The 20556-nt window shown below is 36.1% G+C and overlaps 1 protein-coding gene and 2 long non-coding RNA genes across 3 annotated transcripts in view; 2 read left to right on the top strand and 1 right to left on the bottom strand.

The window, feature by feature from the left end:
• LOC106908770 (beta-1,4 N-acetylgalactosaminyltransferase 1-like) overlaps positions 1-9784 on the bottom strand; it is a 32064-nt gene extending 22280 nt beyond the window's left edge. Inside the window, exon 1 of the mRNA XM_088005574.1 lies at positions 9546-9784. The gene's annotated coding sequence lies outside the window, so the exon portion shown is untranslated. The remainder of the gene's footprint in view (positions 1-9545) is intronic.
• On the top strand, positions 6047-7916 carry LOC148159653 (uncharacterized). Its single transcript, XR_015762842.1, has 2 exons — positions 6047-6666; positions 7535-7916. It is a non-coding gene; the product is annotated as an uncharacterized LOC148159653 (long non-coding RNA).
• Positions 9785-12096: 2312 nt separating the features above from the next.
• On the top strand, positions 12097-13966 carry LOC148159652 (uncharacterized). Its single transcript, XR_015762843.1, has 2 exons — positions 12097-12716; positions 13585-13966. It is a non-coding gene; the product is annotated as an uncharacterized LOC148159652 (long non-coding RNA).
• Positions 13967-20556: the final 6590 nt, after the last annotated feature.

The following is a 20556-nucleotide window of genomic DNA, read 5'->3' as shown; positions in this document are numbered from 1 at the left end:
GTGCCATACAAACTCTGAAGTCTGGGGTTTAGTGGATTTTAAACACTGGGGCCAAACATAAGTCTATTTAAATGTTTTTTTTAAAATTATTATTTAATTTCAGTACTGTTATTATGTAGGTAAATGCAGAGTGGACATTGGATGCACACACACTTTTGTGGCTTTCTATCATAATACAGATTCTTCATTTATTAATAATAATAAGTATTAATTTGAGTCAGAGGAACCTGCGGAAACCTTTGCTGTTAGAGCTTTAAATGTGCTTGCAATGTCCACATAAATGTCCACCTTCTAACTATGGATTTCTAGTATTTTTTTCTGGCTGAAACACTCAGAGGATTGTCCATTATTCCTATTATCGTAGTCCATGAACAGACTTGAGCTTTCTTATTTTTTAAATACATATATTCCTCTGCTCTAAAGATGTATTTTGTTATTGTACTTGTTTTTCCATAAATAATTGTAGTTCAAAAACAATTTTTAAGTTTATCAGTTTAATTTTGAAATGTTGAGGTTTTTGTTTTGATTTTTATGTTTTATATTTTTATTGCTTTCTACCATGTTCAAGTCACCACTGTTCTGCACATACATGCTTGCATGTGCCCAGTGGTTATATTCAGTTTCAGAACAGCTGAACCACTGGGTGCCTTTAAATCTCAACTTAAAACCCACCTGTTTAGAGTTGCTTAGCTAAATTAGGCGGTTTTAATGTCTTCAATGTTTTTAATGTTTTTGACTTTACTTTTTATCTGTTTCACTGTATATTAAATGTTGCATGACTCTGTGTTTCTGTTGTTAATTATGTAAAGCACTTTGAAATTCCTTTCTGCTGAAATGTGCTGTACAAATAAAATTTGATTGATTCATGATGCATTCAAGAGACTTGTACTAAAAGTTTGAATGTTCAGATACAACTCTGCTCACGGTGAATTACATATTTTAATGTTTGAAAATCTGATCTCTTTCAGAACATCACCTGTCTGTTATCCACCTACATAAGCACTGGTGAAGTGGGTCATCGGCCATCAAGTTTTAGATTGCAGTGGCTAATGATAAGTTTTGCCAGATCTAAAATGACTGAATCAAGTGTTAGAGCGATTATAAGGGTTCAGCTGAACTTGTATTTGGCAAGTCAGTTTTATTTGTCTTTATTTGCGTGGGGATGTGGAACTGTAAGGAGTGTTGTCTCTCTCTGTCTAGTAGATATGAGCTGCTATCAGCCCTATGCTAGCTACAGAATAGTACAGAGCAAGGGGGAAGAAGGATGAGCAGCAACATGAGATTGTGATTGACAGCACTAAAACTCTCCTGCCACTGACTGGTTGTTTCTAGCACTGGGAGAAGGCAGAGGAAATAGATTTTTCACAGTATATCCCCCTATACTGTACCCTTGTTTCAGACATAAATATTTCTTAGGTGACAGCTACAGTTAGAAGTTTAAATAAAATGTTAAACTTAATTTTAGTCATGGCATAATGAAAGGAGAATAACAATTTTAAAGATCTTTCAAATAGACTGCAAGCCACTGATCACTTTCGTTGTGACTTCCTTTGAATGTAGCTAAGTTTTCAAGTATGTGACCCTATAGTATACTGCTGGATTTTTGCGGTTGTTCTCTTTGTTTTCTGATCTGCATATTAAGGAAAACATGACTGAAGTCAGACGAGAGTGGATCCTAAAAGGCCTGGGTGCATACCTGGATGAAGATCCAGAGAAGCTGGAGAAAGAGTACATGGTATGTTAATTTATCTTTGTGTCCACAAAAGAGGTGATTATAGTTGGAGTTAATTGGCCTGTGAATTACCAATAAATTTAAAGTAAGAGAAGATCATTAAAACTCTTCTTTTTTTTTCACTTGGGTACATTCAATTTTAATTTGACTTTTGAGATGCTTTTAGATTTCTCCCACAGAAAAGGATAATCATTAGTAAGATTGATATAATTACAGTTATTGTTAAGTGGGTTTAAAATGAGGATTTTTAGGTGAGTTAAACTCCACAAAAAGATCTTTGGCCTGTTTTATTTAGCCTTTTTTTCTAACAGCATTGTTTCATACGCAGACAAAAATATGAACTAACTTTACCTAAGATGTTAGTACTGATCTATTTGGAAATAACTACCACACATAGTCATGACATTTCCTCCATCCAGGAAATAAGACAGGTTCTTCATGTATAAGATGTTTGGTTTGTGTACAGAGTCAGGGCTTTGTACTTGCACATAAGTAGGACTGGTTTGGAATGACAGTCTGTGTGGTGGATCCTCAGACTGTCATTTCAATTGAGGAGAACAGGCCATGGAATATGGGGCCTATTTGGGATTCATCCCTTCTCTTCATGTTTTTCCATATGAGACAATATACCGTATTTTCCGCACCACAAGGTGCACCGCATTATAAGACGATTTTTGTGAAAATGTAGAAAATATGGTACCTTTTCTAAATGGGAAATCTTACCACTGGACTCACAATTAACACAGACAGGTCTTTGATGGACCTTAGCTGTTGGTGAGTCAGCCAAACAAGTGTAAAGTTATTTTTTTATTTAATGAGATGTGAAATGTCTCTCCCCCCCAAAACCCCACCCATGTTCCCATCATCAAGGTGGACAAATGGCCGAGACCGTCTGTGGAATCTGTTATCCGACCGGAGAGTGCAGAGCCTGGCGATGCCATTGAGGATGTTGGGATTCTCCTGGACGGAGTGGAAGTGATGAACAACTTGAGCAATGCATCTTTACATGTTTTTCTAAAGACCGCAATGGAAAACTAAATTTTAACTGTTACAGTTCGCAAAGTTGAGTGAATTTACTGACACTTTTTATGTTGTTAAGAATTTGATCTATGCTAAACACAGCCCAGTTTTTTTCTGGAAAAACAAAACTGACCTTTTGTTGTTTATTTCAACTTTCAACTCAGCTGTTTTTTGTGCTGTGTAAAAAGAAAATGGATAACAATTTTGAAAATACAGTTCATGTTGTACTTTTTCTCATTGTTGAGTGTTCTTTCTTCTTTCAGTGTGGTCTTAAAACACTTCATTTAATAGCACTTAAGAAAATGTCTTTGAATTAACATAATTCAATCATGGAAAGATTTTCCACACGATTATATAGCTTTCTTTCAGCATGAAGCATGTTTGTTCAGCTAACTTAATTTTCATGGGTTGGATCAACTTAATTAAGTAGTGTGAAGTTATCACTGTTAAATAAGTTGGTTTCAACTAAATTTGCATTCATCTTAATCAAGTAAAGTCAATTATTTGGTCCAAAACATTGCAAATTAGTTGGTCTGGTTCTATTAAATTACATTGGGTCCAACTAAAGTAAATAAGTTGAATCAACCACAAAAGTTAAGTTGAGCCAACACATTTTCTTTAAATTGGCATAACCTTAATAAATTAAGTTGAGCCAACACATTTTCTTTAAATTGGCATAACCTTAATAAATTAAGTTGAGCCAACACATTTCCTTTAAATCGGAGTAACAAAATTACATAGTGCTGAAATAAAGCAAAGTAATCAAGTGGAAAATCTTTCCATGATTTTTTTATGTTAATCCAAAGAGTTATTTTTTTCAGTGAGTGCATCCTACTCGATTGGTTTAGTTCCTTACACTCATCTGTGTATTCTACAAAGGGTGCACTAATGGGTACAACGTTCTCTACTTTTTTTTTATTGCAATCAGTTTGCATACTTTTTTTAATGATGTCTAATTGGATTTTACTAAAGCTTTCTGGTTTACATTCACTCAAAAAAATGAACTTAGGGGGTTATTAGATTAATAAAAAAATATCATGTACTTTTAACACAATAATTTCATGTTTTAAACAAAAACGTGATAAAATCATGTTGAACAAACAAGAAATTCATCAACTTAACGTTTATGAAATTGAATCATGTTGAGATAACACGATTCATTATAGTCAGACTGATCTTGTGCTGGAGGCGACGAGCGAGATCACGGCAGATCCCGATTCAACTTATTTACTTTAGTTGGACCCAATGTAATTTAATAGAACCAGACCAACTAATTTGCAATGTTTTGGACCAAATAATTGACTTTACTTGATTAAGATGAATGCAAATTTAGTTGAAACCAACTTATTTAACAGTGATACCTTCACACTATGTAATTGATGTACTCATGTCAGTGGCTAACATGTGTTAACATCACATGAAGTGATGGTTAGCTGGTAATTAATCAGCGTTTTTCTAACATTTGCACCATTTCCTGCTTGCTCCATGCTTGTGTCAAAGCACAACTGAATTGAAGTGGTTATTGCATTTATAAAAAATAACATGTTTAACAGAATTATTTTATGTTTCAAATGCAAATATGACAAAATCACGTCAAATAAACATAAAATTCAACAACCTAGCGTTAATAAAAATGTATTCGAGTTGAGACAACGTGATTCAATTTAGTCAGACTAATCTCCCGCCGAAGAGGGTCTAGCGAGACCCGGAGATCACGCGAGACACTGGCGAGATTACGAAAGATCACGCGAGATGCTAGCGAAATTATGGAAGATCACGCGAGATGCTAGCGAAATTACGGAAGATCACGCGAGATCTTGTGTCTGGGAAAACTTCAAACTGTTCTTTCAAGAGAAGCGGGAAGATTCCTGATTTGGATCTGCTTAATTTGAAAAAGGTAAGATTCAGTCTATTTTCATCCGTCTAAATCAAAATAAAAATCGAAATAAAAAGATGCAAATTAAAATCATCAGACTTAAAAAAAAAACATTTTTTTCTATGTTCGGTCACGTTTCTATGTAATTGATGTACTCAAATCATGCTAACATCACATGAAGCAGTGTAAGGATCACAAAGCTGCTGTCAAGACAAAAAACGGACCCCATAAATGTCACAGTTTTGCTCCTCCTCAGGTTGTTAAAGCTCCCTGGAAAAAAGTTGGACTGATGTAAATTCAGCATCTGGTGCCATACAAACTCTGAAGTCTGAGGTTTAGTGGATTGTAAACAATGGGGCCAAACATAAGTCTATTTAAATGTTTTTTTATTATTATTTTATTTCAGTACTGTTATTATGTAGGTAAATGCAGAGTGGACATTGGATGCACACACACTTTTGTGGCTTTCTATCGTAATACAGATTCTTCATTTATTAATAATAAAAAGTATTAAATTTGAGTCAGAGGAACCTGCGGAAACCTTTGCTGTTAGAGCTTTAAATGTGCTTGCAATGTCCACATAAATGTCCACCTTCTAACTATGGATTTCTAGTATTTTTTTCTGGCTGAAACACTCAGAGGATTGTCCATTATTCCTATTAGTCCATGAACAGACTTGAGCTTTCTTATTTTTTAAATACATATATTCCTCTGCTCTAAAGATGTATTTTGTTATTGTACTTGTTTTTCCATAAATAATTGTAGTTCAAAAACAATTTTTAAGTTTATCGGTTTAATTTTGAAATGTTGAGGTTTTTGTTTTGATTTTTATGTTTTATATTTTTATTGCTTTCTACCATGTTCAAGTCACCACTGTTCTGCACATACATGCTTGCATGTGCCCAGTGGTTATATTCAGTTTCAGAACAGCTGAAACACTGGGTGCCTTTAAATCTCAACTTAAAACCCACCTGTTTAGAGTTGCTTAGCTAAATTAGGCGGTTTTAATGTCTTCAATGTTTTTAATGTTTTTGACTTTACTTTTTATCTGTTTCACTGTATATTAAATGTTGCATGACTCTGTGTTTCTGTTGTTAATTATGTAAAGCACTTTGAAATGCCTTTCTGCTGAAATGTGCTGTACAAATAAAATTTGATTGATTGATTCATGATCCATTCAAGAGACTTGTACTAAAAGTTTGAATGTTCAGATACAACTCTGCTCACGGTGAATTACATATTTTAACGTTTGAAAATCTGATCTCTTTCAGAACATCACCTGTCTGTTATCCACCTACATAAGCACTGGTGAAGGGGGTCATCGGCCATCAAGTTTTAGATTGCAGTGGCTAATGATAAGTTTTGCCAGATCTAAAATGACTGAATCAAGTGTTAGAGCGATTATAAGGGTTCAGCTGAACTTGTATTTGGCAAGTCAGTTTTATTTGTCTTTATTTGCGTGGGGATGTGGAACTGTAAGGAGTGTTGTCTCTCTCTGTCTAGTAGATATGAGCTGCTATCAGCCCTATGCTAGCTACAGAATAGTACAGAGCAAGGGGGAAGAAGGATGAGCAGCAACATGAGATTGTGATTGACAGCACTAAAACTCTCCTGCCACTGACTGGTTGTTTCTAGCACTGGGAGAAGGCAGAGGAAATAGATTTTTCACAGTATATCCCCCTATACTGTACCCTTGTTTCAGACATAAATATTTCTTAGGTGACAGCTACAGTTAGAAGTTTAAATAAAATGTTAAACTTAATTTTAGTCATGGCATAATGAAAGGAGAATAACAATTTTAAAGATCTTTCAAATAGACTGCAAGCCACTGATCACTTTCGTTGTGACATCCTTTGAATGTAGCTAAGTTTTCAAGTATGTGACCCTATAGTATACTGCTGGATTTTTGCGGTTGTTCTCATTGTTTTCTGATCTGCATATTTAGGAAAACACTGCTGAAGTCAGACGAGGGTGGATCCTAAAAGGCCTGGGTGCATACCTGGATGAAGATCCAGAGAAGCTGGAGAAAGAGTACATGGTATGTTAATTTATCTTTGTGTCCACAAAAGAGGTGATTATAGTTGGAGTTAATTGGACTTCCTGTGAATTACCAATAAATTTAAAGTAAGAGAAGATCATTAAAACTCTTCTTTTTTTTCACTTGGGTACATTCAATTTTAATTTGACTTTTGAGATGCTTTTAGATTTCTCCCACAGAAAAGGATAATCATTAGTAAGATTGATATAATTACAGTTATTGTTAAGTGGGTTTAAAATGAGGATTTTTAGGTGAGTTAAACTCCACAAAAAGATCTTTGGCCTGTTTTATTTAGCCTTATTTTCTAACAGCATTGTTTCATACGCAGACAAAAATATGAACTAACTTTACCTAAGATGTTAGTACTGATCTATTTGGAAATAACTACCACACATAGTCATGACATTTCCTCCGTCCAGGAAACAAGACAGGTTCTTCATGTATAAGATGTTTGGTTTGTGTACAGAGTCAGGGCTTTGTACTTGCACATAAGTAGGACTGGTTTGGAATGACAGTCTGTGTGGTGGATCCTCAGACTGTCATTTCAATTGAGGAGAACAGGCCATGGAATATGGGGCCTATTTGGGATTCATCCCTTCTCTTCATGTTTTTCCATATGAGACAATATACCGTATTTTCCGCACCACAAGGTGCACCGCATTATAAGACGATTTTTGTGAAAATGTAGAAAATATGGTACCTTTTCTAAATGGGAAATCTTACCACTGGACTCACAATTAACACAGACAGGTCTTTGATGGACCTTAGCTGTTGGTGAGTCAGCCAAACAAGTGTAAAGTTATTTTTTTATTTAATGAGATGTGAAATCTCTCCTCCCCAAATCCCCACCCTTGTTCCCATCATCAAGGTGCACAAATGGCCGAGACCGTCTGTGGAATCTGTTATCCGACCGGAGAGTGCAGAGCCTGGCGATGCCATTGAGGATGTTGGGATTCTCCTGGACGGGGTGGAAGTGATGAACAACTTGAGCAATGCATCTTTACATGTTTTTCTAAAGACCGCAATGGAAAACTAAATTTTAACTGTTACAGTTCGCAAAGTTGAGCGAATTTACTGACACTTTTTATGTTGTTAAGAATTTGATCTATGCTAAACACAGCCCAGTTTTTTTCTGGAATAACAAAACTGACCTTTTGTTGTTTATTTCAACTTTCAACTCAGCTGTTTTTTGTGCTGTGTAAAAAGAAAATGGATAACAATTTTGAAAATACAGTTCATGTTGTACTTTTTCTCATTGTTGAGTGTTCTTTCTTCTTTCAGTGTGGTCTTAAAACACTTCATTTAATAGCACTTAAGAAAATGTCTTTGATTTAACATAATTCAATCATGGAAAGATTTTCCACACGATTATATAGCTTTCTTTCAGCATGAAGCATGTTTGTTCAGCTAACTTAATTTTCATGGGTTGGATCAACGTAATTAAGTAGTGTGAAGTTATCAGTGTAAAATTAGTTAGGCTGGCTCTATTAAATTACATTGGGTCCAACTAAAGTAAATAAGTTGAATCAACCACAAAAATTAAGTTGAACCAACACATTTCCTTTAAATTGGAATAACCTTAATAAATTAAGTTGAACCAACACATTTCCTTTAAATTGGAATAACCTTAATAAATTAAGTTGAGCCAACACATTTGCTTTAAATTGGAATAACCTTAATAAATTAAGTTGAGCCAACACATTTTCTTTAAATCGGAGTAACAAAATTACATAGTGCTGAAATAAAGCAAAGTAATCAGGTGGAAAATCTTTCCATGATTTTTTTTATGTTAATCCAAAGAGTTATTTTTTTCAGTGTTGTTCTCCACTGATTCTTCTGTTACTCAGCTCTTTTCATCACTCCGTGTCTCAGGTTGATTTTTAATACATTGGTTAGACTCTAACCAAAGCATCTGCTGTCACAGCAAGTTTTTTTTTTTTGGTATTAATTCTTAGTAATGGCTTTGCTCTCCCTGCATGCAATACTTTGGGTCATCCATTAACCCTTGTGCGTGCGAGGACTGAGGCAAATGTAGAGGACTGTGGCAAATGATACAAGTTTTACGGGTGTGGGGTCGGTTGGACCCCATTTGTAAACACAAGGGTTAAACTCCAAACATGACATTTTGGAGTTTCATGGGTCATCCATTAAACTCCAAAATGTAAGGGAGAATTATTTTATTTATTTATTTTTAACAGAAATGAGGCTGATGCTACAACATTGAAAGGAAGTTAGTGCGTAAAACTCCAATGTAAAAAAAGGGGAAAAGAAGTAAATGAGTAAAAATAAAATAGGGATAACATGACGTGACATGTCTGTCAGTTTGGCGTCACAATCAACACCAAGTGTACCTGCTGGTGAGAAGTGACTCATAGACAGGAAATATATGAGGAACATTGTTGGAATATTCTGGGGGTTCCTCCCAAAGTGGCAGAATCACTGCTGCTCGTTTGGGTCCATCTGGGCTCCTTTCTAACGCCACATGATCCACCGACCGACATCTGTGGTAAAAATGGGAGGATAACGCAGTTCTCCGTCCTTCCGAAACAGCGGTGTTGAAATGCCTGTCAGCATGCAGGCCCATTAGCCTATACCTTTAACGGTGAAAAATACTGCAGGGGAGCTCCGTGTAAAAGGCGAATGCACGCTTTACATCCTAAACCCATCTGACAAATGCAACCTCGTCCCTCATTTAGGTAATCTCTTGCACACAAATATATCCCCCCCCCACACCCCCTTGTCTGTTGCTTAAAAAAAATTGCTGTTCAATGTTCATCTGAAGCTCGAAGCATCGTCAAAAACATCCTTCTGAGAACGGGCCCTTTTCTCTTTAAACAGTGGCTTATTATTGAAGGAATTGAAATGAACGGGCTTCTCACCTCAGTTAAGACGCGCTCCAAGACGTGTCACCTCCCTGCTGCACATAGCGCTCCCCTGTGATTACGGATCCGTTCCACGGCGGCCTGATGGAGGTAAAACCAGATAAAAGGAGCAGACAAGGTGGACTGATAATAAGGCGACCGCCGCACATCGCAGCACACAGCAGCAGCACGCTGTGGATGGACGAATGCTCCCCCTGCAGCAACAGCGGCTGCAGCGCAGCGGAGAGGCACCGCACCTACACTCAAAAAAATGAACTTAGGGGGTTATTAGATTAATAAAAAAATATCATGTACTTTTAACACAATAATTTCATGTTTTAAACAAAAACGTGATAAAATCATGTTGAACAAACAAGAAATTCATCAACTTAACGTTTATGAAATTGAATCATGTTGAGATAACACGATTCATTATAGTCAGACTGATCTTGTGCTGGAGGCGACGAGCGAGATCACGGCAGATCCCGATTCAACTTATTTACTTTAGTTGGACCCAATGTAATTTAATAGAACCAGACCAACTAATTTGCAATGTTTTGGACCAAATAATTGACTTTACTTGATTAAGATGAATGCAAATTTAGTTGAAACCAACTTATTTAACAGTGATACCTTCACACTATGTAATTGATGTACTCATGTCAGTGGCTAACATGTGTTAACATCACATGAAGTGATGGTTAGCTGGTAATTAATCAGCGTTTTTCTAACATTTGCACCATTTCCTGCTTGCTCCATGCTTGTGTCAAAGCACAACTGAATTGAAGTGGTTATTGCATTTATAAAAAATAACATGTTTAACAGAATTATTTTATGTTTCAAAGGCAAATATGACAAAATCACGTCAAATAAACATAAAATTCAACAACCTAGCGTTAATAAAATGTATTCAAGTTGAGACAACGTGATTCAATTTAGTCAGACTAATCTCCCGCCGAAGAGGGTCTAGCGAGACCCGGAGATCACGCGAGACACTGGCGAGATTACGAAAGATCACGCGAGATGCTAGCGAAATTATGGAAGATCACGCGAGATGCTAGCGAAATTACGGAAGATCACGCGAGATCTTGTGTCTGGGAAAACTTCAAACTGTTCTTTCAAGAGAAGCGGGAAGATTCCTGATTTGGATCTGCTTAATTTGAAAAAGGTAAGATTCAGTCTATTTTCATCCGTCTAAATCAAAATAAAAATCGAAATAAAAAGATGCAAATTAAAATCATCAGACTTAAAAAAAAAACATTTTTTTCTATGTTCGGTCACGTTTCTATGTAATTGATGTACTCAAATCATGCTAACATCACATGAAGCAGTGTAAGGGTCACAAACCTGCTGTCAAGACAAAAAACGGACCCCATAAATGTCACAGTTTTGCTCCTCCTCAGGTTGTTAAAGCTCCCTGGAAAAAAGTTGGACTGATGTAAATTCAGCATCTGGTGCCATACAAACTCTGAAGTCTGAGGTTTAGTGGACTGTAAACAATGGGGCCAAACATAAGTCTATTTAAATGTTTTTTTATTATTATTTAATTTCAGTACTGTTATTATGTAGGTAAATGCAGAGTGGACATTGGATACACACAACTTTTGTGGCTTTCTATCTTAATACAGATTCTTCATTTATTAATAATAAAAAGTATTAAATTTGAGTCAGAGGAACCTGCAGAAACCTTTGCTGTTAGAGCTTTAAATGTGCTTGCAATGTCCACATAAATGTCCACCTTCTAACTATGGATTTCTAGTATTTTTTTCTGGCTGAAACACTCAGAGGATTGTCCATTATTCCTATTACGGTAGTCCATGAACAGACTTGAGCTTTCTTATTTTTTAAATACATATATTCCTCTGCTCTAAAGATGTATTTTGTTATTGTACTTGTTTTTCCATAAATAATTGTAGTTCAAAAACAATTTTTAAGTTTATCGGTTTAATTTTGAAATGTTGAGGTTTTTGTTTTGATTTTTATGTTTTATATTTTTATTGCTTTCTACCATGTTCAAGTCACCACTGTTCTGCACATACATGCTTGCATGTGCCCAGTGGTTATATTCAGTTTCAGAACAGCTGAAACACTGGGTGCCTTTAAATCTCAACTTAAAACCCACCTGTTTAGAGTTGCTTAGCTAAATTAGGCGGTTTTAATGTCTTCAATGTTTTTAATGTTTTTGACTTTACTTTTTATCTGTTTCACTGTATATTAAATGTTGCATGACTCTGTGTTTCTGTTGTTAATTATGTAAAGCACTTTGAAATGCCTTTCTGCTGAAATGTGCTGTACAAATAAAATTTGATTGATTGATTCATGATCCATTCAAGAGACTTGTACTAAAAGTTTGAATGTTCAGATACAACTCTGCTCACGGTGAATTACATATTTTAACGTTTGAAAATCTGATCTCTTTCAGAACATCACCTGTCTGTTATCCACCTACATAAGCACTGGTGAAGGGGGTCATCGGCCATCAAGTTTTAGATTGCAGTGGCTAATGATAAGTTTTGCCAGATCTAAAATGACTGAATCAAGTGTTAGAGCGATTATAAGGGTTCAGCTGAACTTGTATTTGGCAAGTCAGTTTTATTTGTCTTTATTTGCGTGGGGATGTGGAACTGTAAGGAGTGTTGTCTCTCTCTGTCTAGTAGATATGAGCTGCTATCAGCCCTATGCTAGCTACAGAATAGTACAGAGCAAGGGGGAAGAAGGATGAGCAGCAACATGAGATTGTGATTGACAGCACTAAAACTCTCCTGCCACTGACTGGTTGTTTCTAGCACTGGGAGAAGGCAGAGGAAATAGATTTTTCACAGTATATCCCCCTATACTGTACCCTTGTTTCAGACATAAATATTTCTTAGGTGACAGCTACAGTTAGAAGTTTAAATAAAATGTTAAACTTAATTTTAGTCATGGCATAATGAAAGGAGAATAACAATTTTAAAGATCTTTCAAATAGACTGCAAGCCACTGATCACTTTCGTTGTGACTTCCTTTGAATGTAGCTAAGTTTTCAAGTATGTGACCCTATAGTATACTGCTGGATTTTTGCGGTTGTTCTCATTGTTTTCTGATCTGCATATTTAGGAAAACACTGCTGAAGTCAGACGAGGGTGGATCCTAAAAGGCCTGGGTGCATACCTGGATGAAGATCCAGAGAAGCTGGAGAAAGAGTACATGGTATGTTAATTTATCTTTGTGTCCACAAAAGAGGTGATTATAGTTGGAGTTAATTGGACTTCCTGTGAATTACCAATAAATTTAAAGTAAGAGAAGATCATTAAAACTCTTCTTTTTTTTCACTTGGGTACATTCAATTTTAATTTGACTTTTGAGATGCTTTTAGATTTCTCCCACAGAAAAGGATAATCATTAGTAAGATTGATATAATTACAGTTATTGTTAAGTGGGTTTAAAATGAGGATTTTTAGGTGAGTTAAACTCCACAAAAAGATCTTTGGCCTGTTTTATTTAGCCTTATTTTCTAACAGCATTGTTTCATACGCAGACAAAAATATGAACTAACTTTACCTAAGATGTTAGTACTGATCTATTTGGAAATAACTACCACACATAGTCATGACATTTCCTCCGTCCAGGAAACAAGACAGGTTCTTCATGTATAAGATGTTTGGTTTGTGTACAGAGTCAGGGCTTTGTACTTGCACATAAGTAGGACTGGTTTGGAATGACAGTCTGTGTGGTGGATCCTCAGACTGTCATTTCAATTGAGGAGAACAGGCCATGGAATATGGGGCCTATTTGGGATTCATCCCTTCTCTTCATGTTTTTCCATATGAGACAATATACCGTATTTTCCGCACCACAAGGTGCACCGCATTATAAGACGATTTTTGTGAAAATGTAGAAAATATGGTACCTTTTCTAAATGGGAAATCTTACCACTGGACTCACAATTAACACAGACAGGTCTTTGATGGACCTTAGCTGTTGGTGAGTCAGCCAAACAAGTGTAAAGTTATTTTTTTATTTAATGAGATGTGAAATCTCTCCTCCCCAAATCCCCACCCTTGTTCCCATCATCAAGGTGCACAAATGGCCGAGACCGTCTGTGGAATCTGTTATCCGACCGGAGAGTGCAGAGCCTGGCGATGCCATTGAGGATGTTGGGATTCTCCTGGACGGGGTGGAAGTGATGAACAACTTGAGCAATGCATCTTTACATGTTTTTCTAAAGACCGCAATGGAAAACTAAATTTTAACTGTTACAGTTCGCAAAGTTGAGCGAATTTACTGACACTTTTTATGTTGTTAAGAATTTGATCTATGCTAAACACAGCCCAGTTTTTTTCTGGAATAACAAAACTGACCTTTTGTTGTTTATTTCAACTTTCAACTCAGCTGTTTTTTGTGCTGTGTAAAAAGAAAATGGATAACAATTTTGAAAATACAGTTCATGTTGTACTTTTTCTCATTGTTGAGTGTTCTTTCTTCTTTCAGTGTGGTCTTAAAACACTTCATTTAATAGCACTTAAGAAAATGTCTTTGATTTAACATAATTCAATCATGGAAAGATTTTCCACACGATTATATAGCTTTCTTTCAGCATGAAGCATGTTTGTTCAGCTAACTTAATTTTCATGGGTTGGATCAACGTAATTAAGTAGTGTGAAGTTATCAGTGTAAAATTAGTTAGGCTGGCTCTATTAAATTACATTGGGTCCAACTAAAGTAAATAAGTTGAATCAACCACAAAAATTAAGTTGAACCAACACATTTCCTTTAAATTGGAATAACCTTAATAAATTAAGTTGAACCAACACATTTCCTTTAAATTGGAATAACCTTAATAAATTAAGTTGAGCCAACACATTTGCTTTAAATTGGAATAACCTTAATAAATTAAGTTGAGCCAACACATTTTCTTTAAATCGGAGTAACAAAATTACATAGTGCTGAAATAAAGCAAAGTAATCAGGTGGAAAATCTTTCCATGATTTTTTTTATGTTAATCCAAAGAGTTATTTTTTTCAGTGTTGTTCTCCACTGATTCTTCTGTTACTCAGCTCTTTTCATCACTCCGTGTCTCAGGTTGATTTTTAATACATTGGTTAGACTCTAACCAAAGCATCTGCTGTCACAGCAAGTTTTTTTTTTTTGGTATTAATTCTTAGTAATGGCTTTGCTCTCCCTGCATGCAATACTTTGGGTCATCCATTAACCCTTGTGCGTGCGAGGACTGAGGCAAATGTAGAGGACTGTGGCAAATGATACAAGTTTTACGGGTGTGGGGTCGGTTGGACCCCATTTGTAAACACAAGGGTTAAACTCCAAACATGACATTTTGGAGTTTCATGGGTCATCCATTAAACTCCAAAATGTAAGGGAGAATTATTTTATTTATTTATTTTTAACAGAAATGAGGCTGATGCTACAACATTGAAAGGAAGTTAGTGCGTAAAACTCCAATGTAAAAAAAGGGGAAAAGAAGTAAATGAGTAAAAATAAAATAGGGATAACATGACGTGACATGTCTGTCAGTTTGGCGTCACAATCAACACCAAGTGTACCTGCTGGTGAGAAGTGACTCATAGACAGGAAATATATGAGGAACATTGTTGGAATATTCTGGGGGTTCCTCCCAAAGTGGCAGAATCACTGCTGCTCGTTTGGGTCCATCTGGGCTCCTTTCTAACGCCACATGATCCACCGACCGACATCTGTGGTAAAAATGGGAGGATAACGCAGTTCTCCGTCCTTCCGAAACAGCGGTGTTGAAATGCCTGTCAGCATGCAGGCCCATTAGCCTATACCTTTAACGGTGAAAAATACTGCAGGGGAGCTCCGTGTAAAAGGCGAATGCACGCTTTACATCCTAAACCCATCTGACAAATGCAACCTCGTCCCTCATTTAGGTAATCTCTTGCACACAAATATATCCCCCCCCCACACCCCCTTGTCTGTTGCTTAAAAAAAATTGCTGTTCAATGTTCATCTGAAGCTCGAAGCATCGTCAAAAACATCCTTCTGAGAACGGGCCCTTTTCTCTTTAAACAGTGGCTTATTATTGAAGGAATTGAAATGAACGGGCTTCTCACCTCAGTTAAGACGCGCTCCAAGACGTGTCACCTCCCTGCTGCACATAGCGCTCCCCTGTGATTACGGATCCGTTCCACGGCGGCCTGATGGAGGTAAAACCAGATAAAAGGAGCAGACAAGGTGGACTGATAATAAGGCGACCGCCGCACATCGCAGCACACAGCAGCAGCACGCTGTGGATGGACGAATGCTCCCCCTGCAGCAACAGCGGCTGCAGCGCAGCGGAGAGGCACCGCACCTACACTCAAAAAAATGAACTTAGGGGGTTATTAGATTAATAAAAAAATATCATGTACTTTTAACACAATAATTTCATGTTTTAAACAAAAACGTGATAAAATCATGTTGAACAAACAAGAAATTCATCAACTTAACGTTTATGAAATTGAATCATGTTGAGATAACACGATTCATTATAGTCAGACTGATCTTGTGCTGGAGGCGACGAGCGAGATCACGGCAGATCCCGATTCAACTTATTTACTTTAGTTGGACCCAATGTAATTTAATAGAACCAGACCAACTAATTTGCAATGTTTTGGACCAAATAATTGACTTTACTTGATTAAGATGAATGCAAATTTAGTTGAAACCAACTTATTTAACAGTGATACCTTCACACTATGTAATTGATGTACTCATGTCAGTGGCTAACATGTGTTAACATCACATGAAGTGATGGTTAGCTGGTAATTAATCAGCGTTTTTCTAACATTTGCACCATTTCCTGCTTGCTCCATGCTTGTGTCAAAGCACAACTGAATTGAAGTGGTTATTGCATTTATAAAAAATAACATGTTTAACAGAATTATTTTATGTTTCAAAGGCAAATATGACAAAATCACGTCAAATAAACATAAAATTCAACAACCTAGCGTTAATAAAATGTATTCAAGTTGAGACAACGTGATTCAATTTAGTCAGACTAATCTCCCGCCGAAGAGGGTCTAGCGAGACCCGGAGATCACGCGAGACACTGGCGAGATTACGAAAGATCACGCGAGATGCTAGCGAAATTATGGAAGATCACGCGAGATGCTAGCGAAATTACGGAAGATCACGCGAGATCTTGTGTCTGGGAAAACTTCAAACTGTTCTTTCAAGAGAAGCGGGAAGATTCCTGATTTGGATCTGCTTAATTTGAAAAAGGTAAGATTCAGTCTATTTTCATCCGTCTAAATCAAAATAAAAATCGAAATAAAAAGATGCAAATTAAAATCATCAGACTTAAAAAAAAAACATTTTTTTCTATGTTCGGTCACGTTTCTATGTAATTGATGTACTCAAATCATGCTAACATCACATGAAGCAGTGTAAGGGTCACAAACCTGCTGTCAAGACAAAAAACGGACCCCATAAATGTCACAGTTTTGCTCCTCCTCAGGTTGTTAAAGCTCCCTGGAAAAAAGTTGGACTGATGTAAATTCAGCATCTGGTGCCATACAAACTCTGAAGTCTGAGGTTTAGTGGACTGTAAACAATGGGGCCAAACATAAGTCTATTTAAATGTTTTTTTATTATTATTTAATTTCAGTACTGTTATTATGTAGGTAAATGCAGAGTGGACATTGGATACACACAACTTTTGTGGCTTTCTATCTTAATACAGATTCTTCATTTATTAATAATAAAAAGTATTAAATTTGAGTCAGAGGAACCTGCAGAAACCTTTGCTGTTAGAGCTTTAAATGTGCTTGCAATGTCCACATAAATGTCCACCTTCTAACTATGGATTTCTAGTATTTTTTTCTGGCTGAAACACTCAGAGGATTGTCCATTATTCCTATTACGGTAGTCCATGAACAGACTTGAGCTTTCTTATTTTTTAAATACATATATTCCTCTGCTCTAAAGATGTATTTTGTTATTGTACTTGTTTTTCCATAAATAATTGTAGTTCAAAAACAATTTTTAAGTTTATCGGTTTAATTTTGAAATGTTGAGGTTTTTGTTTTGATTTTTATGTTTTATATTTTTATTGCTTTCTACCATGTTCAAGTCACCACTGTTCTGCACATACATGCTTGCATGTGCCCAGTGGTTATATTCAGTTTCAGAACAGCTGAAACACTGGGTGCCTTTAAATCTCAACTTAAAACCCACCTGTATAGAGTTGCTTATAGCTAAATTAGGCTTAGTGCGGTTTTAATGTCTTCAATGTTTTTAATGTTTTTGGCTTTACTTTTTATCTGTTTCACTGTATATTAAATGTTGCATGACTCTGTGTTTCTGTTGTTAATTATGTAAAGCACTTTGAAATGCCTTTCTGCTGAAATGTGCTGTACAAATAAAATTTGATTGATTCATGATGCATTCAAGAGACTTGTACTAAAAGTTTGAATGTTCAGATACAACTCTGCTCAGGGTGAATTACATATTTTAATGTTTGAAAATCTGATCTCTTTCAGAACATCACCTGTCTGTTATCCACCTACATAAGCACTGGTGAAGGGGGTCATCGGCCATCAAGTTTCAGATTGCAGTGGCTAATGATAAGTTTTGCCAGATCTAAAATGACTGAATCTAGTGTTAGAGCGATCATAAGGGTTCAGCTGAACTTGTATTTGGTAAGTCAGTTTTATTTGTCTTTATTTGCGTGGGGATGTGGAACTGTAAGGAGTGTTGTCTCTCTCTGTCTAGTAGATATGAGCTGCTATCAGTCCTATGCTAGCTACAGAATAGTACAGAGCAAGGGGGAAGAAGGATGAGCAGCAACATGAGATTGTGATTGACAGCACTAAAACTCTCCTGCCACTGACTGGTTGTTTCTAGCACTGGGAGAAGGCAGAGGAAATAGATTTTTCACAGTATATCCCCCTATACTGTACCCTTGTTTCAGACATAAATATTTCTTAGGTGACAGCTTCAGTTAGAAGCTTAAATAAAATGTTAAACTTAATTTTAGTCATGGCATAATGACAGGAGAATAACAATTTTAAAGATCTTTCAAATAGACTGCAAGCCACTGATCACTTTCGTTGTGACTTCCTTTGAATTTTGCTAAGTTTTCAAGTATGTGACCCTATAGTATACTGCTGGATTTTTGCGGTTCTCATTGTTTTCTGATCTGCATATTTAGGAAAACACGGCTGAAGTCAGACGAGAGTGGATCCTAAAAGGCCTGGGTGCATACCTGGATGAAGATCCAGAGAAGCTGGAGAAAGAGTACATGGTATATTAATTTATCTTTGTGTCTACAAAAGAGGTGATGATAGTTGGAGTTAATTGGACTTCCTGTGAATTACCAATAAATTTAAAGTAAGAGAAGATCATTAAAACTTTTTTTTTCACTTGGGTACATTCAATTTTAATTTGACTTTTGAGATGCTTTTAGATTTCTCCCACAGAAAAGGATAATCATTAGTAAGATTGATATAATTACAGTTATTGTTAAGTGGGTTTAAAATGAGGATGTTTAGGTGAGTTAAACTCCACAAAAAGATCTTTGGCCTGTTTTATTTAGCCTTTTTTTCTAACAGCATTGTTTCATATGCAGACAAAAATATTAAGTAACTTTACCTAAGATGTTAGTACAGATCTATTTGGAAATAACTACCACACATAGTCATGACATTTCCTCCATCCAGGAAATAAGACAGGTTCTTCATGTATAAGATGTTTGGTTTGTGTACAGAGTCAGGGCTTTGTACTTGCACATAAGTAGGACTGGTTTGGAATGACAGTCTGTGTGGTGGATCCTCAGACTGTCATTTCAATTGAGGAGAACAGGCCATGGAATATGGGGCCTATTTGGGATTCATCCCTTCTCTTCATGTTTTTCCATATGAGACAATATACCGTATTTTACCACAAGGTGCACCGGATTATAAGACGATTTTTGTGAAAATGTAGAAAATATGGTACCTTTTCTAAATGGAAAATCTTACCACTGGACTCACAATTAACACAGACAGGTCTTTGATGGACCTTAGCTGTTGGTGAGTCAGCCAAATAAGTGTAAAGTTATTTTTTTATTTAATGACATGTGAAATCTCTCCCACCCCAATACCCCACCCATGTTCCCATCATCAAGGTGCACAAATGGCCGAGACCATCTGTGGAATCTGTTATCCGACCGGAGAGTGCAGAGCCTGGCGATGCCATTGAGGATGTTGGGATTCTCCTGGACGGGGTGGAAGTGATGAACAACTTGAGCAATGCATCTTTACATGTTTTTCTAAAGACCTCAATGGAAAACTAAATTTTAACTGTTACATTTCGCAAGTTGAGCGAATTTACTGACACTTTTTATGTTGTTAAGAATTTGATCTATGCTAAACACAGCCCAGTTTTTTTCTGGAATAACAAAACTGACCTTTTGTTGTTTATTTCAACTTTCAACTCAGCTGTTTTTTGTGCTGTGTAAAAAGAAAATGGATAACAATTTTGAAAATACAGTTCATGTTGTACTTTTTCTCATTGTTGAGTGTTCTTTCTTCTTTCAGTGTGGTCTTAAAACACTTCATTTAATAGCACTTAAGAAAATGTCTTTGATTTAACATAATTCAATCATGGAAAGATTTTCCACACGATTAAATAGCTTTCTTTCAGCATGAAGCATGTTTGTTCAGCTAACTTAATTTTCATGAGTTGAATCAACTTAATTAAGTAGTGTGAAGTTATCAGTGTAAAATTAGTTAGGCTGGCTCTATTAAATTACATTGGGTCCAACTAAAGTAAATAAGTTGAATCAACCACAAAAATTAAGTTGAGCCAACACATTTGCTTTAAATTGGAATAACCTTAATAAATTAAGTTGAACCAACACATTTGCTTTAAATTGGAATAACCTTAATAAATTAAGTTGAACCAACACATTTGCTTTAAATTGGAATAACCTTAATAAATTAAGTTGAACCAACACATTTGCTTTAAATTGGAATAACCTTAATAAATTAAGTTGAGCCAACACATTTCCTTTAAATCGGAGTAACAAAATTACATAGTGCTGAAATAAAGC

Source organism: Poecilia mexicana, unplaced genomic scaffold, assembly GCF_051168715.1.
Source record: "Poecilia mexicana isolate PSO_F unplaced genomic scaffold, ASM5116871v1 scaffold_5, whole genome shotgun sequence".
In the NCBI taxonomy this organism is placed as follows: domain Eukaryota; kingdom Metazoa; phylum Chordata; class Actinopteri; order Cyprinodontiformes; family Poeciliidae; genus Poecilia; species Poecilia mexicana.
This window is presented reverse-complemented; position numbering and strand designations above follow the sequence as displayed.